We start from the raw sequence: 20,252 nt of genomic DNA on the forward strand, positions 1-20,252 counted from the left end.
TTTTGTGATCTGAGCTTTCTTGGTGTTGCCCCTTCACCCCCCGCCGGCAGAGCTCCGGCCCCTCCCGTGTCCTGTGTGACCGTTGTAGTATCTTCTGTTTTTTCTAGGTTCACTTTATTTTTTTCCATAAAGGCCTGTGCCTCTATGGGTGTGTTGATTCTAATTCTTGTCTCCTCCCAGAATATCAGCATACCTTCAGGCATCAACCATCTAAACCACACCCCCTTCTGGTATAGTTTATTCGCCAATTGCGAATAACTTTTCCTTTTTTCCCTAATTTTTTTGGGAATCTGCTTCAGAATGGTTATCTCCCTGTCGTGGTATGTCAGTGTTTGCCCCCTTTGTACACCCAGAATTTCATCTCTTGTGCTTTTCCTAAGGAATTTAATATGAACCTCCCTGGGTACATTGTGTGTTTTGGCATATGCTGAATTCACTCTATAAACTAGGTCTATTTCCCATTCCATCTGGTGTTTATCTTTGTGTATGTATTCAGCTAGAATATTAGTCATAATGTCCCTTATATTTTCCCCATCTACTTCTATTACATTTTGAAATCTAAGATAAAAGGACATTCTCTCAAACTCTGTTTTCATTTGCTGGATATCAAGTTCTTTGTTCCCCTTCTGTAAGGCCTCTACCCCCCCCTTCGCCTCCGCCACCCCACCCTCCACAAGGTCCAGTCTCTGTGAATTCTTAAAAAATTGAGCTTGATTCTCTTTAATTTCATCTTTCATTTCCCTTAACTGTTTCTTAATTTCCTCCTGGCCCTGTAAAATTTGTTGAAGCATTTGTTGAAGGTCTGTCTCTGTAGTCTTAGGTTGCATCAGTTCTGTTATCTTTGACTGTGTGGCTGGGCTGGACGTTGCAGACGCTGGAGCAGAAGTAGCAAATCCAGGCTTTCCAGGAGGTGGTCTTTTTGGAGACATGGTTTATGAAACAAGGAGATCAGTCAGTGGGCAGCTGGAGAAGTAGAGCAGGCAGGCGAATCCAGAAGGCAGAGGATCCAAACAGGTGGGAGTTTCTTTAGTTACTCTAGCAATAGATGAAAGTTTTTCCTCCAAAGAGTTCAGAAAAAAAAAAAACAATCCACAAGAGATTCCTCTGGGTGACTCGGGGACAAAGACCGGAAGCCTGAATTTTAAAGGTGGAGTCAGGTTTCACAGTTCATGAAGACAACGGAAGTGTGCCATCTTGCCCTGCCAGCTTTGGGCTCAGAGGCATAATAAAATTTTAAAAGTTCAAAAAGTTCTCAGTTCACCCATAAGTTCTGGAGCTAGATCCAATAAAAGTCACTTTTAAAGGGGTGAGGCATCCTTAGTAGGCTCTCCCCCCTCCTCCTTCCCCTGGGGGCGAAAGCAGAATCTTCTCAAGCCGTTTGTCCAAGGGGGGGGGAAACCCCCCTCCCTCTAGCCGCCCCTCTAGCGAAGATCCGAAAGTTTAGTTTTTTAAAAGTGCTGAAAAGTCCATTATTTCAAAAGGAAGGGAATGAGGGGAGGAAGCCTCTCACCATACCGCCGCTGCTTCCTTCAAGAGTACGTTGTCCGCTCGGCATGGGGCGAGACGCGTGCGCGCCCTCCAGCTGCTCCCCAGTGCCTAGAGCGAGGCGGAGAAGCCCCCACCAGCCGCCGCCAATGCAGGGGCCTTCCGCGAGCCGCTCCCTCGGCAGGACGCCTCCTTTGAGGCGTCCTGTGCCCCCCTGGAGCGGGGGAAGCCCACCGGGAAAGTGGGAGCAGGCAAAGGCTTGCCTGTCGCCGTAGCCGCCGGAACCGGAAGTCCTGATTTTATTTATTGAACAGACGTTGCCTCTTTCCATCTGTAACAAGAAAAGTCCTCTTGGCCATAGCAAGATAAAAGTGGAAGGGAAATTATCTTGCTGCTATGACTGTAGATTCTGTCCAGAAGGGAAGATAGCTGACCAACCGGGTAAGCAAAGGAATACATTGTATATATCAATGATTTAATACAATAAAAAATGGGAGTTGAGTTTTTAATAAAAAATATTGTGACTGAAAATCTTGAACTTCACATCATATTGTACTATTCAGCAATGAAATGTTTGAATTGGATTTCATAGCTCATCAAGATTTCGATGACAACACTAATCAGTTCAGTCTAAATAGCAGGTTCAAATTTCCAGAGTTGAATAGTCCCTTTTTAGACTCTTTTGAATATATTCTAAATATTTTCCAGCCAACCAATGTTTGTCATTAGAGTATCTGATATGTTTCCTTTGTACCTTCTTTTTTAGGAAGTAAAGGTAATGGTGATTTTTTTTAAAAAAAACATCAGAATTATTTAGTGAATCAGGTGTATTATTGATCATTGACACTGGAAAAAAATAGTGTTTTTATGAATGAGTTTCTTTTTTCTTTTTTCCACAGATTTAGAGGATTGTTTTCCATGTCCAGAAGATCGTTATCCAAACAAAAATCAGGATAGTTGTCTTCAAAAAACTAAAACTTACCTGACTTATCAAGAGCCTTTGGGGATTTTTTTGGTGGTCACAGCCATCTTCTTGTCTTTCATCTCAATTTTAGTACTGGGGACTTTCACTAAACACCAAGACACTCCCATTGTCAAAGCCAATAATAGGATCCTCACTTTTAGCCTTCTCGTTGCTCTCCTGCTCTCTTTCCTTTGTCCTTTTCTCTTCATTGGGCAACCTGACCAAGTGAACTGTCTCTTGCAACAAACTGCTTTTGGCCTCATCTTCTCTGTAGCTCTTTCTTGTATATTGTATATTGGGGAAAACAGCCATTGTTGTTCTTGCTTTCATGGCCATCAAGCCTGGTTCCAAAATGAGGAAAATGAGGAATTGGGTAGGGAAAAGGTTGGCTCTTTGTATTGTGCTGCCTTGCTCCCTGGTACAATTCACCATTTGTCTAGTGTGGTTGGCAACTTTCCCCCCATTTGTAGATTCCGACCTGCATTCCATGGCTGAAGAAATTGTCCTGCAATGTAATGAAGGTTCAACCACTATGTTTTATACTGTCTTTGGCTTTATGGGGTTCTTGACAGCTGTCAGCTTCACTGTGGCCTTCCTAGCTAGGAATTTACCCAATAGCTTCAATGAAGCCAAATTTATCACCTTCAGCATGTTGGTCTTTTGTAGTGTTTGGGTGTCATTTGTTCCAACTTACCTGAGCACTAAGGGGAAATATATGGTGGCTGTAGAGATTTTTTCCATTTTGGCTTCAGCAGCTGGATTACTGCTCTGCATCTTTTCCCCCAAATGCTACATCATTATTCTGAGACCTGATTTAAATAAGAAGGGACAACTAATAAAGACATAAAGCTTTTCTTATCCTATGACTCCTGAATGCAGCCAAATTGATTACTTTTGACTTAAATATTTTTTTTGCAATTTGATAGTTCTGCATTCTTTCCTCCATCAGCAAATAAAGGTGATATGCAAAGCAGTAGCTCTTATAATCTGTTCCAATTTCTCTTCAAAACCCAGATAGCACTTCTCCACCTTTTCTTTCATATGTTGGATAATTATTCTGAGCCTTGCTCTGAATAAAAGAGAATGCTTAAAACAATGCTGTGAGAGAATCAATTTTTAATCATTTACAGTAAATGCCCACTAATTTCAAAGTGAAAGCTTTCCATCTTGCAATTTATGAGTTACTCCTTAGCAATCCAGTTTTGGTCCCCACAGTGCAAAAAAAAATTGTTAAGACTTTGGAAAAAGTGCAAAGGAGGGCAACTGAGGTGATTAAAGTTTTGGAGACTAAAATATATGAAGAACGGTTGCAGGATTTGGGTTTGGCTAGTCTGGAAAAAGAAGGACTAGGGGGGACTTCACAGCAGTATTCCAGTATTTGAGAGGCTGCCACTAGGAGGATTTATTTCCCAAAGCATCAGAGGGCAGGAGAAGAAACAATGGATGGAAAATAATCAAGGAGATAAGCAGCCTGGAATTGAGAAGAAACTTCCTACCAGTGAGAACAATTAACCAATGGAGGAATTAAGCTTCAGAAGTTGTGGATGCTTCATCATAGGAGGTTTTTAAGAAGAGACAGCTACCTGCCCCAAATGGTATATGGTCTCCTGCTTGAACTGGGGGCTGGACTAACAGACCTCCAAGATCCCTTCCAGATCTCTTCTGATTCTGAGATTCCTTCCTCGCCAAAAAGAAAAGTTATCCCAATATTGTCCTCAGTCATATTTTTAAATATGGAAGAACATTGACATCAATATCCCTTGCCCAAATCACACAGTTTGACACTTATTTTGCTGGTGTAGGAAAGGTTCTGGATCATGATTTCTAATAAGCTCCCATAAACTTTACACCTCACCTAATATGTGGTTATAAGAATTGAAGAATATTGGAAGAAGTTGATGTTGGAGAATTGCTTCTTACCTTCCCTTATTAGTTCACCTTTTCATGAGGACAAGTGTCCCATCTTTATCAGTTTGCTTAATTATGATATCCTTTTTTTTAATGAGTATTACATTTTTAGAGCCCCCCCCCCCTAAATTCACTTCCTGTAACAATGACTCCAGTTATTGTACATAATAATACAGTCCTTATAGAAAAAAGATGCAATAAATTACAGTCCAATTAATTATGATATAACCAAGTAGTAGGTTCCATGCTATCATGACATCCTGTGGCCAGTTATCAAAATCACTTTTTAATGCCCTTCCAGAACACCAACTGGATTGGAAAGAGCCTTTGAAATATTTTTTCAGGATGGGCCTCAGGACAGAACAAGCTTTCCTTCCTCTGAAATGTGGTCATCCCCATCTTCTTCTTTTTTCAAAATCCCACAGGACTTGGCTTTGTCATCGGGCATGTGATATCTAGAGGTGGCTCCATTGCTTATCAAATTACTATAATTGTTTTTTTTTTTTTTTACAGTTGGTGGAATTCGGTATGAAGGGTATTTCTATCTGAAAATTTTTGAATTTTTAAAAAATATATTGGGCAATAGAATGGAAAATGCATGTCATAGAAATACATAAATTATATAAACTAAGGTTCTAGATTTAGGCAAGAAAAAATGCATAGGTATACTTTATGTGGTACCTTGCTCAGTAGTAGTAATTGTGAAAGGGATCTTGGAATCCTAGTGGACAACCATTTAAATATGAGCCAGCCGTGTGCAGCAGCTGCCAAAAAAGCCAACACAGTTCTAGGCTACATCAACAGAGGGATAGAATCAAGATCACGTGAAGTGTTAATACTACTTTATAATGCCTTGGTAAGGCCACAATTGAAATACTGCATTCAGTTTTGGTCGCCACGATGTAAAAAAAATATGGAGACTCTAGAAAGTGTGCAGAGAAGAGCAACAAAGATGATTAGGAGACTAGAGGCTAAAACGTATGAAGAATGGTTGCAGGAACTGGGTATGTCTAGTTTAATGAAAAGAAGGATAAGGTGTGACACAATAACAATCTTCCAACATCCAAGGAGCTGCCACAAAAAAGAGTGGGTCAGCCTAACCTCCAAAGCACTGGACAAAAAGCAATGGATGGAAACTAAACAAAGAGAGAACCAACATAGAACTAAGGAGAATGGCAAGAACTCTAAGAAACTAACCTGAAACTGACTATGTTGGTGGCATGCAAGGAAAACCAGCACAAGATGTTTTACAAATGGCACCTCGTCCCAGCGAAACTTGCAAAGATGTTCCCAAATATGTCACCGACCTGTTGCAAGTGTAAAAAAACCATATGGGATGTATTATCATCTATGGTGGACGTGCAAATTAGCGAAAAAAATACTGGACCAAAATCAAAAAGTGGCTTAAAGAAATAACAGGAAATTATATAGATTGGAAACCAGAACTATTTCTATTGGGTATATTACAAAAAACTACAGTAAAGAAATACAATATCTAATTCTTCATATTATAAATGCAGCCAGAATAATGTATGCCCACAACTGGAAAAACAATGTAATACCAAAGGAAGATGAACTGATAGAAAATCTTTGAGTATGCGGAAATAGACAAACTAACAAAAGAAATACAAGGAAAGGAGGAATTGGAATATTATTTAATATAGAATAAATGGTATAAATGGTTAGAGGGCAGAAACAAGAAGTAGGAAAAAAGAAAATAATGATGCTGTAGAAGTGTTAAGATATAGTGATAAGGTAAGATATAGTTAAGATATGTTAAGACAGTGATGGCTAACCTTTATTGGATTGCATGCCAAAAGCAGGGGGAGTGCAGATAGGATCGTGCACGGCGGGGGGGGGGGGGTTTCCTGCTGGTTCTAACTGGTTCAGTAGAAGAGGTTCCACAAATCTATCATGCTGGTTAGAATCCTTTCCAGCTGAGGAAGGAAGGAAGGAAGGAAGGAAGGAAGGAAGGAAGGAAGGAAGGAAGGAAGGAAGGAAGGAAGGAAGGAAGGAAGGAAGGAAGGGGCTTCTTCAGAGGACCCCAGGCAAGAGCAGCATTGAAGCCCTCTCTGAAGCTCCTGGACAAGGTGTGGGTCAGAGGGAGGGGGAGGAATTCAAACTTCATCCTCCTGGAGCTGTGCGGGGCTTTGGCCAAAGGCTGGAGGGAAGGACCTGGCTCGCTTGTGCTCTCCCTCCCCAAGTATAGTTTGATTGCAGGTGGAGCCACATTGTCTTTTCAAACAAGTAATCAGTGAAACTGGGCTGTATTTTTACATAGCCAATCCAGAGAAAGTGTGTGTGCCCTTTGCCTGGCTTCTTGCCTCCTCCTGTGGTCTCCTCAGTGTTTCCCCAAGTGTAGTGACTTCCTCCCCAAGCCCCCCATCCATTTCTCTCTCACACAGACACACTCACACAGCTGAATAAAGCTATGTAAAAATCCAGCCCAGCTTCACTGATTATTAGTTTGAAAAGGCAACATGGCTCCCCCTGCAATCAAGCTACACATTAGGAGGGAGAGCATAAGCGAGCACTGAGGAGACCACAGAAGGAGGCAGGAAGCCAGACAAAGAGCCATGCTATAGCACACACACTTTCCCCCAGCCCCTTTCTTTTGGAACACTTGGATCAGCTCCCCTCTGGCTTCTCTGCCTCTGCTCTCACCCCAGCCTGCCAGCAGGAGATGAGTGGGTGGGTTTTATTGCATTCCAGGCATTTCCCACTCAGACAGTAGGGTGCATTTGCAATAGGGGAGGTGTTTGGGGAAGGCAGCGGGGGAATGGGGAGCATGGAAGAGGAGCTGCTTTCAAGCCATTGGAAAAGATATTGAATCCAACTTGTAATCACTGAAGCTGCCTCTGTGTATGTGTGTGTGTGTGTGTGTGTGTGTGTGTTTGAGAGAGAGAGAGAGAGAGAGAGAGAGAGAGAGAGAGAGAGAGAGAGAGAGAGAGGAAAGAGGGTAGGAGAGATAATCCAATCCAATTTCTGTGTGTGTGTGTTTGAGATAAGGGGAGGGAGGGAGGGAGGGAGGAGAGGAAGGGAGAAGAAAAAGAAAGAAGGAAACTTCTTTTGCAAAGGAGAAAAACAAATGCTATTGCTTTAAATCGGAAATGAGCATGCCTGGCTTTGGAATTCTGGGAGTTGAAGTCCACAAGTCTTAGTAACTTTAAATTGAAAAGATGCAGGAAAAAACAAATTGGTTATATGGTTACATGTTATATGGTTTTATGTTTTTGAAGTTTTGGGGTTTGGGCATGTAGTAAGGTAACGAAAATAACCCAGAGAGCATGAACAGGAACGAATTAATAAATATATGATCAGGGACCAAAGCTAGAGAAAAACACGCACACATAAACAGGAAGAGGTTACACTTGGTCACAAAGGAGATAAGATAATAGGATTAGGAAAAGGATAATGGAGTTGGGAAAACCCCGAATCTAACAATGATTACAAGATAACACGAACACCATGACCATCTGCATAAAACAGATCTCTTTGTATAAGCGCCCCGAATAACAGGAAAACATCCTCTTCAGGTTTTATGATAAGATTAACATAAGGGCAAGATACCAGACAAACAAAACCCAAAAGACAAGAGAATCAATATCAGAGCGATCATCCAGAATAAAGGAACTTTTATTCTCATTAAAATTTACACCATAGCCAGGGGCAAGAAAAACTGTATATAAGGAGAAACCAAATTGTATATGGTGCTGCAGACCTGGGAACGACAGAGCTGCGTCTCATCCTTCCCGTTCCTTTTTTCCTTCAATAAAGCTCATAACTTTCAGGTGGCTGTCTTCACGAAACTTTCTTCTAAGCATCGGCGGTGACTCCCGGCTGGGAACAAACCAGGAAACCTTTGATCTTCCAACAATTGGCGACCACGAAGGGACTCTCAGCTCACCAAATCGGGCCCGAGGAATCACTCTCTTGCCGGCCGCGGATGTTTTCATCCGCAGGAGGACTTCCACGGACCCGGCACGGCTAAAAAGGGTAGTAAAGGGAGATCCGGAGTTTGAACTCTACAGCTGCCTGAAAGGAGGTGAGTACCGCTCCGAAATTTTTCCTAAGAATAACACGGGGAGTGAAAGAGTGTATGAGTGCGTGTGTGTTAGAGGGCTCAGATCCACAAGTAGCAGTCAGAATCCACCTCCTCCGCCTAACCCCCAGCCGCACCTCAGCCTGCTGCTAGTCCGAAAGGGCAGTGACCAGCAGGATTGAGAAAGCAAGGGGGGGTTCTTGTCAGAGTGTGGAAACTGACTCGCGAAAAAAGGGATACTGAAGCAGCTGAGCGGGCAACGAGTGGGGGAATTATTGCTGAAAAGTAACGATACGGATGGGAAAAACTGGAAAAAAAATCCCAGGGAAATCGTGTATTGTAGCTAAAGCCCATAAGGAAGTTAGAGAGAAAAAGGGAGGTACGCATACCCGCTCCGACAGCACCCCTCCTGGGTCACTGTGCGGCTGGTCCTCCGGGTCTCTTTCCCCAAGACTTGAAACTGTAAGAAAAGTCCCTGCGTGAAAGGGCGCGAATCGAGAGAAGGTTCCCGCAGTGAGGAACGCGACAAAAGTCCCTCCGAAGGGCACCCCCAGAAAAGTCCCTCCGAAGGGCACCCATAGACCCTCCGAAGGGCAAACAGAAAAGTCCCTTCAAAAGGGCGCGAAAGGTCCTCTAAGGACGCGAAAGTAAAGCGGGGAAATACGAAGTGGCAAACCCGGCTAGGACAAAGTGAACCCACATCTAAACGGGATCATGGGAAGCGGTAGCTCGAGGGTAGCCACGGAAACCCCCCTAGGGGAGTTGTTGGGGGCCTGGGACGAAAAGCAAATGCCCGTCCTGGCCGGAATGAAGAAAAAAAGAGCAAAAGAAATATGTAGGGAATGGGCTTTACTCAAAGACGAGACTGGGAGACCGATTTGGCCAAAGAGCGGTTCATTCAATTTTAAAATCCTGAAAGCACTTAGACCTAAAATTAAGCCCAGCCACCTACCCTACTGGTACTGCTGGGCTGAACTGGCTAGACTCAAAGACCCTCCGGCAGAGAAACCCAAAGAAAAAACAGATAACCCCCCCGAGAAGGACGAGACAGGAATACCCTTCATGGCTCCCCTTTTAAGTAAACCAGTACCAGGAAGAAATAGGGACAATTAGAGTATGTACTAACCCATTCCCCATTTTTGGCTTCAGACCTAGTAATCTGGAAGAGGGACACCCCTACTTTCAGAGCCGATCCCCAGACAGTGATACAGACCATAAAATCCATAGTGGAAAGCCACAACCCCTCATGGGGAGACATGACCCAGTTGTTGCATGTTTTCCTAATGAAAGACGAGCTCCTCAAATTATTCGAGACAACTGAACGAATTGCCAAGCAACCCGTCATAACTGCGCCAGGGCAAGTAGCCCGGCCAAGGGTGGCATGGCCCCTACATCGTCCAAATTGGGATTATAATGATACAAACCACTGGGATGAATACAGTAGGGCAAAGGAAAATTTAATTGAGGCTCTAGAGGACATAGGGAAAAAGCCCCTTAACTGGGCCGAATTCCAAAGGGTAACACAAAGGGAAGCAGAAAATCCGGACGCCTTCTGGGTACGCTTAACAGAAGCGGCCGCTACATATGCCCACCTAGACCTCCATGGCCAGAAGGATCAGAGAATATTAGCCTCGGCTTTTGTCAATCAATCAGCCGATGACATCCGTGATCATTTTCAGCGGGTCGTCTCGAACTGGTCCTCACTAGAAATCTCGGAGTTACGCAGGATTGCGAACTTCGTGTATGACCAAAGGGACAGGCTAAAGGAGGAGGAGAAAGAAAGGAAGGAAGACAGAAAGGAAAGGGAAAGAGAAAGAAAGAGGAGAGAAGAGAGGAGGGAGGACCTACAAATTTTTGCCGCTCTAAATCCCAACCACAGGGCTTAAACACCCCCAGGTCGGTACCCACCTCCCCCGCCACACTGGCGTAAATGCCGGCAATGTGAGTGGGAGGAGAGACCCCAAGAACGCTGCACCCACTGCCTGCAGTGCGGGGAGGAAGGACACATGAAACGAGATTGTAGACGAAACCCGGCAAACCAACCACGCCGGACCCGGCCTAGAGCACCTATGTACATGGCCCGCCCAGGTGCCCAAGGAGAATGGAGGCAGAACTACACACACACACAGGATTCAGGGTGGGATAGGGATCAATCGCCCTTATGACTAGCAGCGAACGCCACGGACTTTTCGGCTACCTTTTGTGGATTGGCCATTCCCTTAAGGAACGGCCCAGGAGGGGAACCCATGATATCTCTCTGGATAGGGGGAAAGCAGTATGAGTGCCTAGTGGACACAGGAGCAACCTCCCCACTAATAACAACACCCCCAACAAAAAACTCAATTGCACAAGGGGTCCGCGACGAAATAATGGGGGTAGGAAGACGGACCATCCCAGTAGAATTCACAAAGGAAATTCCAGTTGATGTAGGTCCTCTAGCCCTAAAGCACTCCTTTACAGTCTGTACTCAATCTCCTCTCTCCCTACTGGGTAGAGACCTCCTGTGTAAAATGGGGGAAACTATTAAATGTGGAAAGGATGGTTTACTACTAGATATACCAACAAAGAACATCCATATGGTAGTCACGGAGGCCACCTCCCTGCCCACTGACCTTAATAGTCTACCCTCCTCCCTATGGGGCTGGGACGCCACGGATGTGGGATTATTAAAAGGAGCTTCCCCGGTGAAAATAGCGGTAACACGTGAAGCCCCACCTTATGCCCCGCAGTATAAAATCCAGATTGAAGCCATCCAGCCCATAAGAAAGTTAATAAAGGCTTATCTAGAACAAGGAGTCCTCCGCAAGTGCACCTCCCCATGTAACACTCCCTGAGCTTAGATAGGGGGGATATGGTATTATGCTCTTATCTTTCAGCCCTGCATAACTGCCTCCAGACTCTGTGGACACAGAGCGCCCTGACTCAGACGCTACCCCTGGAAAAAAACCTGCATCCATATGAACCAGGCAGCTGGGTGTGGATAAAACACTTTACCAGAACGACGTCATTACAACCTAGGTGGACAGGACCCTACCAAGTCTTGCTGACTACTCAGACAGCTGTAAAGGTTGCGGAAAAAGATTCCTGGATTCATTGGACTCACGTCAAGCCCGCGGTTATAGATCACAGTGCCGACATCCCACCGATTAAGCTGAGATGAGATCCGGAAACCCAGCAGTGGACTCTAGAGGCCCTCTTCCAAGAGAGGGAACAAGTAAAGTGACCCAAAAGGACTTGTTGGTTAAAAACTTTAAGACTTTTCATAACTTTCAAAAAAAAAAGGGGGGGGGGTATTTAGTGGGTATTTAGTTGAAAATGGGAAAAGAGAATATGGGGACAAAGATCTTATGTTGTTGTATAATGTTGACTGTAACTCAAGTAACTGCATTTTTAGAACCAAACCTCATCCCAGAGAAAGGAAACATATGGGAATATTTAGCAAAGGAAGTGCTTAACACCACAGACTTCTGCCTAGAGGGGGGGAGCTCAGTAAAAGACATTTTAAAAACATGCCTCATGGGGGTGGCAGTGGGACCCCAAGCCATTCACGACACTAAGCTTAAGCATATCCCCATCACTCCGTCATACTCAACCATTTATGACTGGAGAAACGTCACCAAGGCTAAAAATTTAGACATGTACACCCTACACATAGCGGCCATTTCATCCTCATCCTGGTGTTTCAGGGTCAAGGGATGCAAGGCCAAAAGAGGGGAAGGTTGCACTAACCTCAAGAACACTGACCTCAAATGCAACCACACAGAAAACATCCCCCACTCCTATAGCTACATGAGGCTACCCCACGGATGGTTCATACTATGTGGATTACAAGCCTATTCATATATACCGGCCAACTCTACAGGGGGGCCTTGCACCCTAGGAAAGTTAACCATGCTCATTCCGTCTTTACAGAGGCAGCACAAAAGGGCCTTTCACTCCCTAGACTCAGACTGCGAATCTAAAGTGTCCCTACTGACAAAAGCTGAATATGTTTCATTGGCAGTATCACTAGCAGGAGTGCCAGGGCTAGCAGTACGAAACTCCAGAAATTTGAATAGCCTGGCATGTACCCTAGCAAAAGGTTTAAATTCGACTTCCCATGCGCTGGATGCCTTAAACAGAGAGCTGCGGCAAGTTAGAGAAGCCACCTTGGAGAATTGCGCAGCAATAGACTTCTTATTGCTAAAATATAACCACGGTTGCGCGGAGTTCAGAGGATTGTGCTGCTTCAACCTAGACCAAAGCTCTGAAGCTGTAGAAAAGGACATCCACCACCTAAAAGGATTGGCTCAGAACATAGGCCAGGACCAACCCTCCATAGACTGGTCCTGGATTTATTCCTGGCTGCCAGACTTTCACTGGCTTAAAATACTCCTGACAGGAATCGTCGTAGTCTGTGTCATAGGAGCCCTCACGTGTTGCCTCTGCCATTGTATTCCCCCTTGCCTAGCCTGCTTAAGAACCTGTCAACCCACTAGGACTTCACAAACAACTAAACACAGCCAGGCAGCCCTCATGATGATCCAGATAGACCGGGACTTTCAAGTATACCCCAATGAGACGCCCAACGACACTGAGGGGACGAAAATAATTGACACCAATTATTTTGCCCCAGTTCAGAATGAGGGATTGTAGTAAGGTAACGAAAATAACCCAGAGAGCATGAACAGGAATGAATTAATAAATACATGATCAGGGACCAAAGCTAGAGAAAAACATGCACACGTAAACAGGAAGAGGTTACACTTGGTCACAAAGGAGATTTTGGTGCCTCTAACAGAGAGGAAAATTTCCAGAAAGGAGAAATATTTTACTAGGACAAGGCTGCCATGCAGAGGAAGGTAGAGATAATCCTTAACTTATGACTACAATTGAGCCCAAAATTTTGGTTGCTAAGCAAGAGTGTTGTTAAGTGAGCTTCATCACATTTTACCCAGTCCATGACATCTCCTGGTGAGTGTCATCAAGTTGGTCACTCCTACCCAGTCACATCACTGCCAAGCCACTCCCACAAAAAAGGCTACACCTACAGAATAAGTTCTAAAAAAATTTGAAACCCATCACTGGTGCGTGGGTGTGCCCACACCCAAAATGTTATGCACGTGCAACCCCAGCATGCATGCACTCATGACCAGTGCTCTCTCCCACTTTTGGTGTGGATTTTTTGCCTTCCCCAGGCTCCAGAGACTTTCTAGGAGTCTGGGGAGGGTGAAAATACAGAGGTCCTTCAGAGGCATCACGAACTTCCCTGAAGCCTCTGGATCATGAAAAACCAGCCCTACGGTCAAACCGGAAGTTCAGGGAAGGCTCCTGAAGCCTCCAGAGGGCGAAAAACTGGCCCTACGGCCAAACTGAAAGTGACTTCCAGTTTGCTTATAGGGCTAGTTTTTGTCCTCCAGAGCTTTCAGGGAAGGCTCCTGAAGGCTCGGGAAGGTGAAAAATGGTCCTATGGCCAAACCGGAAGTTTGGGAAAGTGACTTCTGGTTTGGCCGTAGGGCTGTTTTTCACCCACTGGAGCCTTCAGGGAAGCCTCCAGAAGATTCCAGGGAGTGAAAAATGTCCCTCTGAGCAAACCGAAAGTCCATTCCCAACTTCCGGTTTGCCTGTAGGCCTGGTTTTTCGCACTTCGGATATTTCAAGGAGGAGCTGACAGGGCAATGCCTTGCATGCCCTAACAAATGGCTCCAAGTGCCATAGGTTTGCCATCATGGTGTTAAGATATAGTAGCTAAAAGAGTGCAAGTATATAGTGTACAATACACTTAAAATGATATTTGTATACAAACAGTCAAGTATAAAAAATTATGGAGCCATATACACAAATAAGTAAAGAACAAGGGGACCACAAATGTAAGCTATGAACGTACAGAGGGGAAAGCACCAATTGTAAAGATATACCGATAGGGAACTACTGTAATGAGGGAATTTTTTTGTTTGTTATTGTTTTAATCTGTGTCTTATTTTGTTTATGTGTTTTTTTTAAAAGAACTCAGGGGGAATTTCCTGACAGTGAGAACAATTAATCAGTGGAATGACTTCATCCAGAGGTTGTGGTGCTCCAACAATGGAATTTTTAAAGAAGAGATTGAACAACTGTTCGTCTGAAATGGTATAGGTCTGTCATGCTGAACCTACGGCACGTGTGTCAGAGGTGGCACAAAGAGCCCTCTCTGTGGGCACATGCCCCATTAACAGCTGCTCTCTAATTTCTGTCACATGTGGGCCAGCCAGTCTTTGGGTTTCTGGCACACTGGTATGTACACATGCACATGCACACATGGACGTTCCAGTTTGGGCACTCAGTGCCAAAAGTTCCGCCATCCCTGGTATAGGTTTATTGCCTGATAAGGGGGTTGGAATAGAAAACCTCCAAGTCCCTTCCAACTCTGCTGTTCTGTTATCTCTGTTCTGTTATCTGTTCTGTTTATTGTTTCTACACTTTGTTATGATACTCGACCCTGAGTTATTGTGAGACTGGCAGCAATCTAAATTGGATAAATGAAAAGTACAGCTTATTTCATTTACTCATACCTTGACTTCAGCACCCTCTTTCAAACCATCCTTGACCTCAGGAATCATATTACACTCTCACTCTTCATAACAGATTCTGCATTGAGCAGATTGACAAAATGACTGCAGTAAATGAATTTATGCTCTTTTTTAAAAAAGCTAAGTTTTAAATCATGAAAATTTGGGACCTGACTAGGCATCTGTATCTGCCCAACATGAGAGCATCCTTAAATCAATATGTCCTTCTTGTTGTCTAAATTTTAAAAGTTTTCAGCAATAGAGTTATTCTAACACAAAATCAACATGTTTCCCTTTGACAGTTTACAAAGATGTAAGAAAGGGAGAACTTCAAGTAAGCTATTATCTCCCAGGTAATTATCAAATTAAAGAATTATTGTTCTTTTCTCCATGTATCAAGGGAATCCTAATAAACAAGAGACAACTATTAACCCAGGTTTTAAAAAAATCCCCTTACATTAATATCAGCTCAGTACAGAATTAAAAGTAGAAAGAATAAGAAAGATGCACATGTAATCTAAAATTTTATTTTAGATACTATTCATGAGAGGCTGATTGATTATGCTTCAGCTCATCAGTGGAATGGTGACATTGGAATTACACTTTGATTTGTACAATGACTATATTATACACTGAATTGCTTCTATTCAGAACACTGGTTTTATTCATTTTTTCTGAGACAATATGCATTTCTCCTCTCTGCAACCTCAGAAGTCCTCTTCCAATTGTTCACAAGTATTATCAGTCTGGGGAGGTAATCATTGCTGCAATTATTTATCAGGTCTTCTTTCTTTCAAATGAGATCACCTTTCAAAGTGTTCCTTCTTGTGATGTGCTTGATCAGTACATGTGAGTATCCTCACCCACATTCTCAGACTCATCCCCAATGCCATTTAAATGCTTGCTTGCTTTCACTGTCTCCTTTCTATCTATCTATCTATCTATCTATCTATCTATCTATCTATCTATCTATCTATCTATCTTCCTATCTATCTATCTTTCTTTCTTTCTTTCTTTCTTTCTTTCTTTCTTTCCTTCCTTCCTTCCTTCCAATTTTATTCCTGATTTCTTCTTTTCTTTCTTTCCCTCTTTTCTTTCTTTCTTTCTTTCTTTCTTTCTTTACTTCCTTCTTTCTTTCCCTTCCTTCCTTATTTCTTTCCCTTCTTTCCTTCCATTTTTCTTTCTTTTTTTCTATCCTTCAGTATATCTTCCTTCCTTCCTTCCTTCCTTCCTTCCTTCCTTCCTTTCTGCATCTTCTCTCGCCCTCTCTTTCTCCCTCTCCCTCTTTCTCTCAATCTTTCCTCAAATGAAAAATAGTTACTCTATTACTAATTCCATTTGCCCTTAGCCATGCTGAAATTCTGCACTTCAGAGAAACTTAGTCTCTCCTAATACTGCTGTCTCAAATGAAGCAAGTATTATTACTTTTTATCACAACATGGCATTCCTGAGGAAAAATGACATTTTCCTCAAGATGTTCACATTCCTTTGCTTCTTGAGGGGAAAAGCATGACTACTTTAGGCTATGGGGATGTCATGGAAAATAAACTACATGTATAATAGTACTCTCTAAAGAATTTTCCTTGCATCCAAGCAAATAATGAAAAGTTGTGGAACAATGGAAGTGGATAGCCATTTTTATAGAATACAAAACCCAAATGACAAATTAATTCCAGAATGTTATGTCCATAAAAATGAAAATATATGAATCCCCTCCTATACCATTCACTCTTAATTGGAATGTTATTGCAAGCATCCAAATTAATCCTGGAAGAGACATCTCACCATGATTTTGATAGATTTCTAGAAGACATATCTTAAAGAGAGAATAAATCAGGCTACAAATGTAGTCAAAGATAAATATTGATTTACTCTTCCACCATATCAGTTCTTTCTCAGCCATAAAATCCAGGGCTGTTGTTTGTTAAAGACCACATTCCAAGTATCCGAAAGGTACTTTTTCAAGAGGCAACTGGACTTTGTAGTTTTTCTTTGAAGATCTTTTGCTTCTCATCCCTTCTTCAACTCAGATCTGAAGAAGCTTCTTGGATGAGAAGCAAAACATCTTCAAAGAAAAAACAGAAAGTCCAGTTGCCTCTTGAAAATGTACCTTTGGGACAACCATGACATGGATGGCTGAGAATCTCCATAGACATTTCAAGTGTCAAGAGCAAATAATGAGTGTTACATATTGTGTGAATAAGAATATGCATAATAATCAAAGCATTGGAACTGTCTGATTCTGAGCTGTAAATATACTGACATAATTTATAACTCTCACTGAAGGTTTCTCACTCATAATTACCAACATGCTTTGGCTTTGGCATTTGCTGTAAAGGAGATCAATGAACATTCCTCTGTCTTACCCAATGTTAGCCTTGGTTTCCACATTGCTACTGACTATCTTGAGGAATACACAACTTATCATTTAGCAATGGAATTTCTATCTACAAAAGATAAATTTATCCCCAACTACAAATGTAATGACCATACCAATACATTAGCAGTCATTGGAGGACCCCGTACTAAAACCTGTCTCAATATGGCAATCACACTGTGCAACTACAAGTTTCCTCAGGTGAGAACAGAAATGGAGCAAGATTGGAAGGTCCAGAAGCTATTTATCATTTTCAGATATTGAGTCCTTATGGTAGCTTCCCCAAAAATATACTAAAGCATCAGCAAGAATAAACCAGTTCATGATTTATAATGGAAACCTGACCCATTTTTGCTTTTAATATAGTATGAAACTTCCTGATACCATCTTGTTAAACTAAGTAAGTAAGTAAGTCAGGCAGTCAGGCAGTCAGTCAATCAGTCTCTTATGCTCTTTCTACTAAAACCAGAAGATTGCCTTACACTATGGTGTGGGGACTACCTTAAAAATTAAGCAAGGATGCCAATGAACAAACATACATATTGCATAGTCTATCTTGGAAAAATGCCCCCTTTCCTGTATTGTTTTCTTCTATTTAGATCACATATGGATCTGCTCCACTGATGAACAAGGAAACAGAAGGACATTTTGTCAATTGGATGTTTCCAGATGAGATGCACCAGTTTAAAGGAATACTACATTTACTGTTGCATTTTGGATGGACCTGGGTTGGGTTGATTTCTCTGTACGAGGAGGATAAAGAGAGATTCATTCAAAAGAGGCTTTCTATATTTTCAGAGAGAGGAATCTGCTTTGACTTTATAGAAAATATCCCCCAAGTAATGTATGGTAATGAAGCTGCTGAGATGGTGGAGGAGGCGGATAAATTATACAAAGTCATCATGGGGAGCACAGCCATTGCAGTGATCGTGAATGCTGAAATTACATCTGTGGTGACTTTGAGAGTTATTATCTATGGTTTAGATTCTGATGATATTCTGAAAGAGAGAAAAACCAAAGTGTGGATTATGACAGCCCAGGTGGAGTTCACCTCCATTCTTATGCAAAGAAAGTTGCCTCTTGTTTTTCTCCATGGTGCACTTTCCTTTGCAATTCACTCAAAAGAGCTAACAGGATTCCAGCAATTTATGCAGAAGAGAAACCCAAACGTTGACAAAGAAGATGGTTTCATTCGGGATTTCTGGAAAGATGCATTTGAATGCTCATTTTCCAGTGATATTAAAGATGGGAAATCTAACAGGATCTGCACTGGAGAGGAGAAGCTGGAGACTCTTTCTCAATCTGTGTTTGAAATGAGCATGACTGGCCACAGTTACAGCATCTATAATGCAGTGTATGCTGTGGCACATGCTTTGACAGCCATGTGTGCCTCCAAAAATGGTAGAATAATTGACAGGAACAGGTGGAATCTTTTGTTCCAATCACCATGGCAGGTAATATTAGCTAATACAAAATTCAGGAATATTATCAGGTCATGTAAAGTGTATTGAATTGCTTATTTGATCAGAGCAAATTTATCTGTTGGGTTTCTAACTTTCTCAATTATTATTTTTTTAATTGATTTATTTATTACTTTGTCAAACATGCACAAGATAACAGGCATAATATCAACATGGGCACGAACAAAGGAAATGAGTACAAATAAATGCAGACAGTAGGACATGGACAGTAGACATGCTGGTGTGCTTATGCACACCCCCTTTGTGGACCTCTTAGAAGTGGGATGAGGTCCAGGGTGGACAGTTTGAGGTTGAAGCTGTGGGTGTCTGAGGATGTAACAATGGAATCAGGTAGAGCATTCTAGGCATTGACCACTCTATTGCTGAAGTCATATTTTCTGCAATCTAGTTTGCAGTGGTTAATCTTGAATTTGTATCTAGTGCTTGCCCATGTATTACTAAGGTTGAAACTGAAGTAGTCATTGACAGGTAGGACGTCGTAGCAGAGAATTTTGTATACTATGCTTAGGTCAGACTATAGGCGGTATAGTTCCAGGTTGTCCAAGCCCAAAAGTTTGAGTCTGGTGGCATAAGAGATTCTGTTGCAAGCAGAGAAGTGGAGTATTCTTCTTGTGAAATACCTCTGGACTCACTCAATTGTATTAATGTCCAACATATTTGTTAGAATTCTCATTTAAAACATGTTCAATTATCATATCTTATTTTGAGATATGATAGATAATGCATAATGCAGAGAACATAATTTTATTCCAGTTCTAAATAGTATAAGATTGATGCAAAATTTAACAGCTTACTTTTCACGAAGCATAATTCAAATCGAAATGAAGAAACAGAATTACTCATACCCTTTATGGAAACCTGTTAACTTTCTGATTTCTTTTCTTTTTTTTCTCTTGCTGATCTTCTTTTAGGTCCATCATTTTTTGCATAAGGTCTCCTTTAACAACAGTGCTGGGGAAGAGATTTCTTTTGGCCCCAATGGGGAATTAGTAACTGGATTTGATATTCTAAATTGGGTCACATTCCCAAACAAGTCGTTTCTAAGAGTTCAAGTTGGAAAGATTGATCCCATGTCTCCCCCAGACAAGCTCCTCACCATTTCTGCCAAGGATGCTGTTTGGCCACTCATATTTAACCAGGTGTGTCACATTAAATAGCCTAAAGATACACTGTTTTTGAAATATATTTTAAATATACTGACTATATATCAAAGCCAAGAAATTAAAAGACACTTGCTCCTGGGGAGGAAAGCCATGGCAAATCTAGACAGCATACTAAAAAGCAGAGACATCATCCTGCCAACAAAAGTGTGTATAGTCAACGCTGTGGTTTTTCCAGTTGCAATGTATGGCTGTGAAGGTTGGACCATAAGAAAGGGGCAAAGAATTGAGGCCTTTGAACTATGGTGCTGGAAAAGACTCCTGCGAGTCCCTTGGACTGCAAGGTGATCCAACTTGTCAGTCCTAGA

The sequence above is a fragment of the Natrix helvetica genome, assembly GCF_964273705.1.
Source record: "Natrix helvetica genome assembly, chromosome: W".
NCBI classification, from domain to species: domain Eukaryota; kingdom Metazoa; phylum Chordata; class Lepidosauria; order Squamata; family Natricidae; genus Natrix; species Natrix helvetica.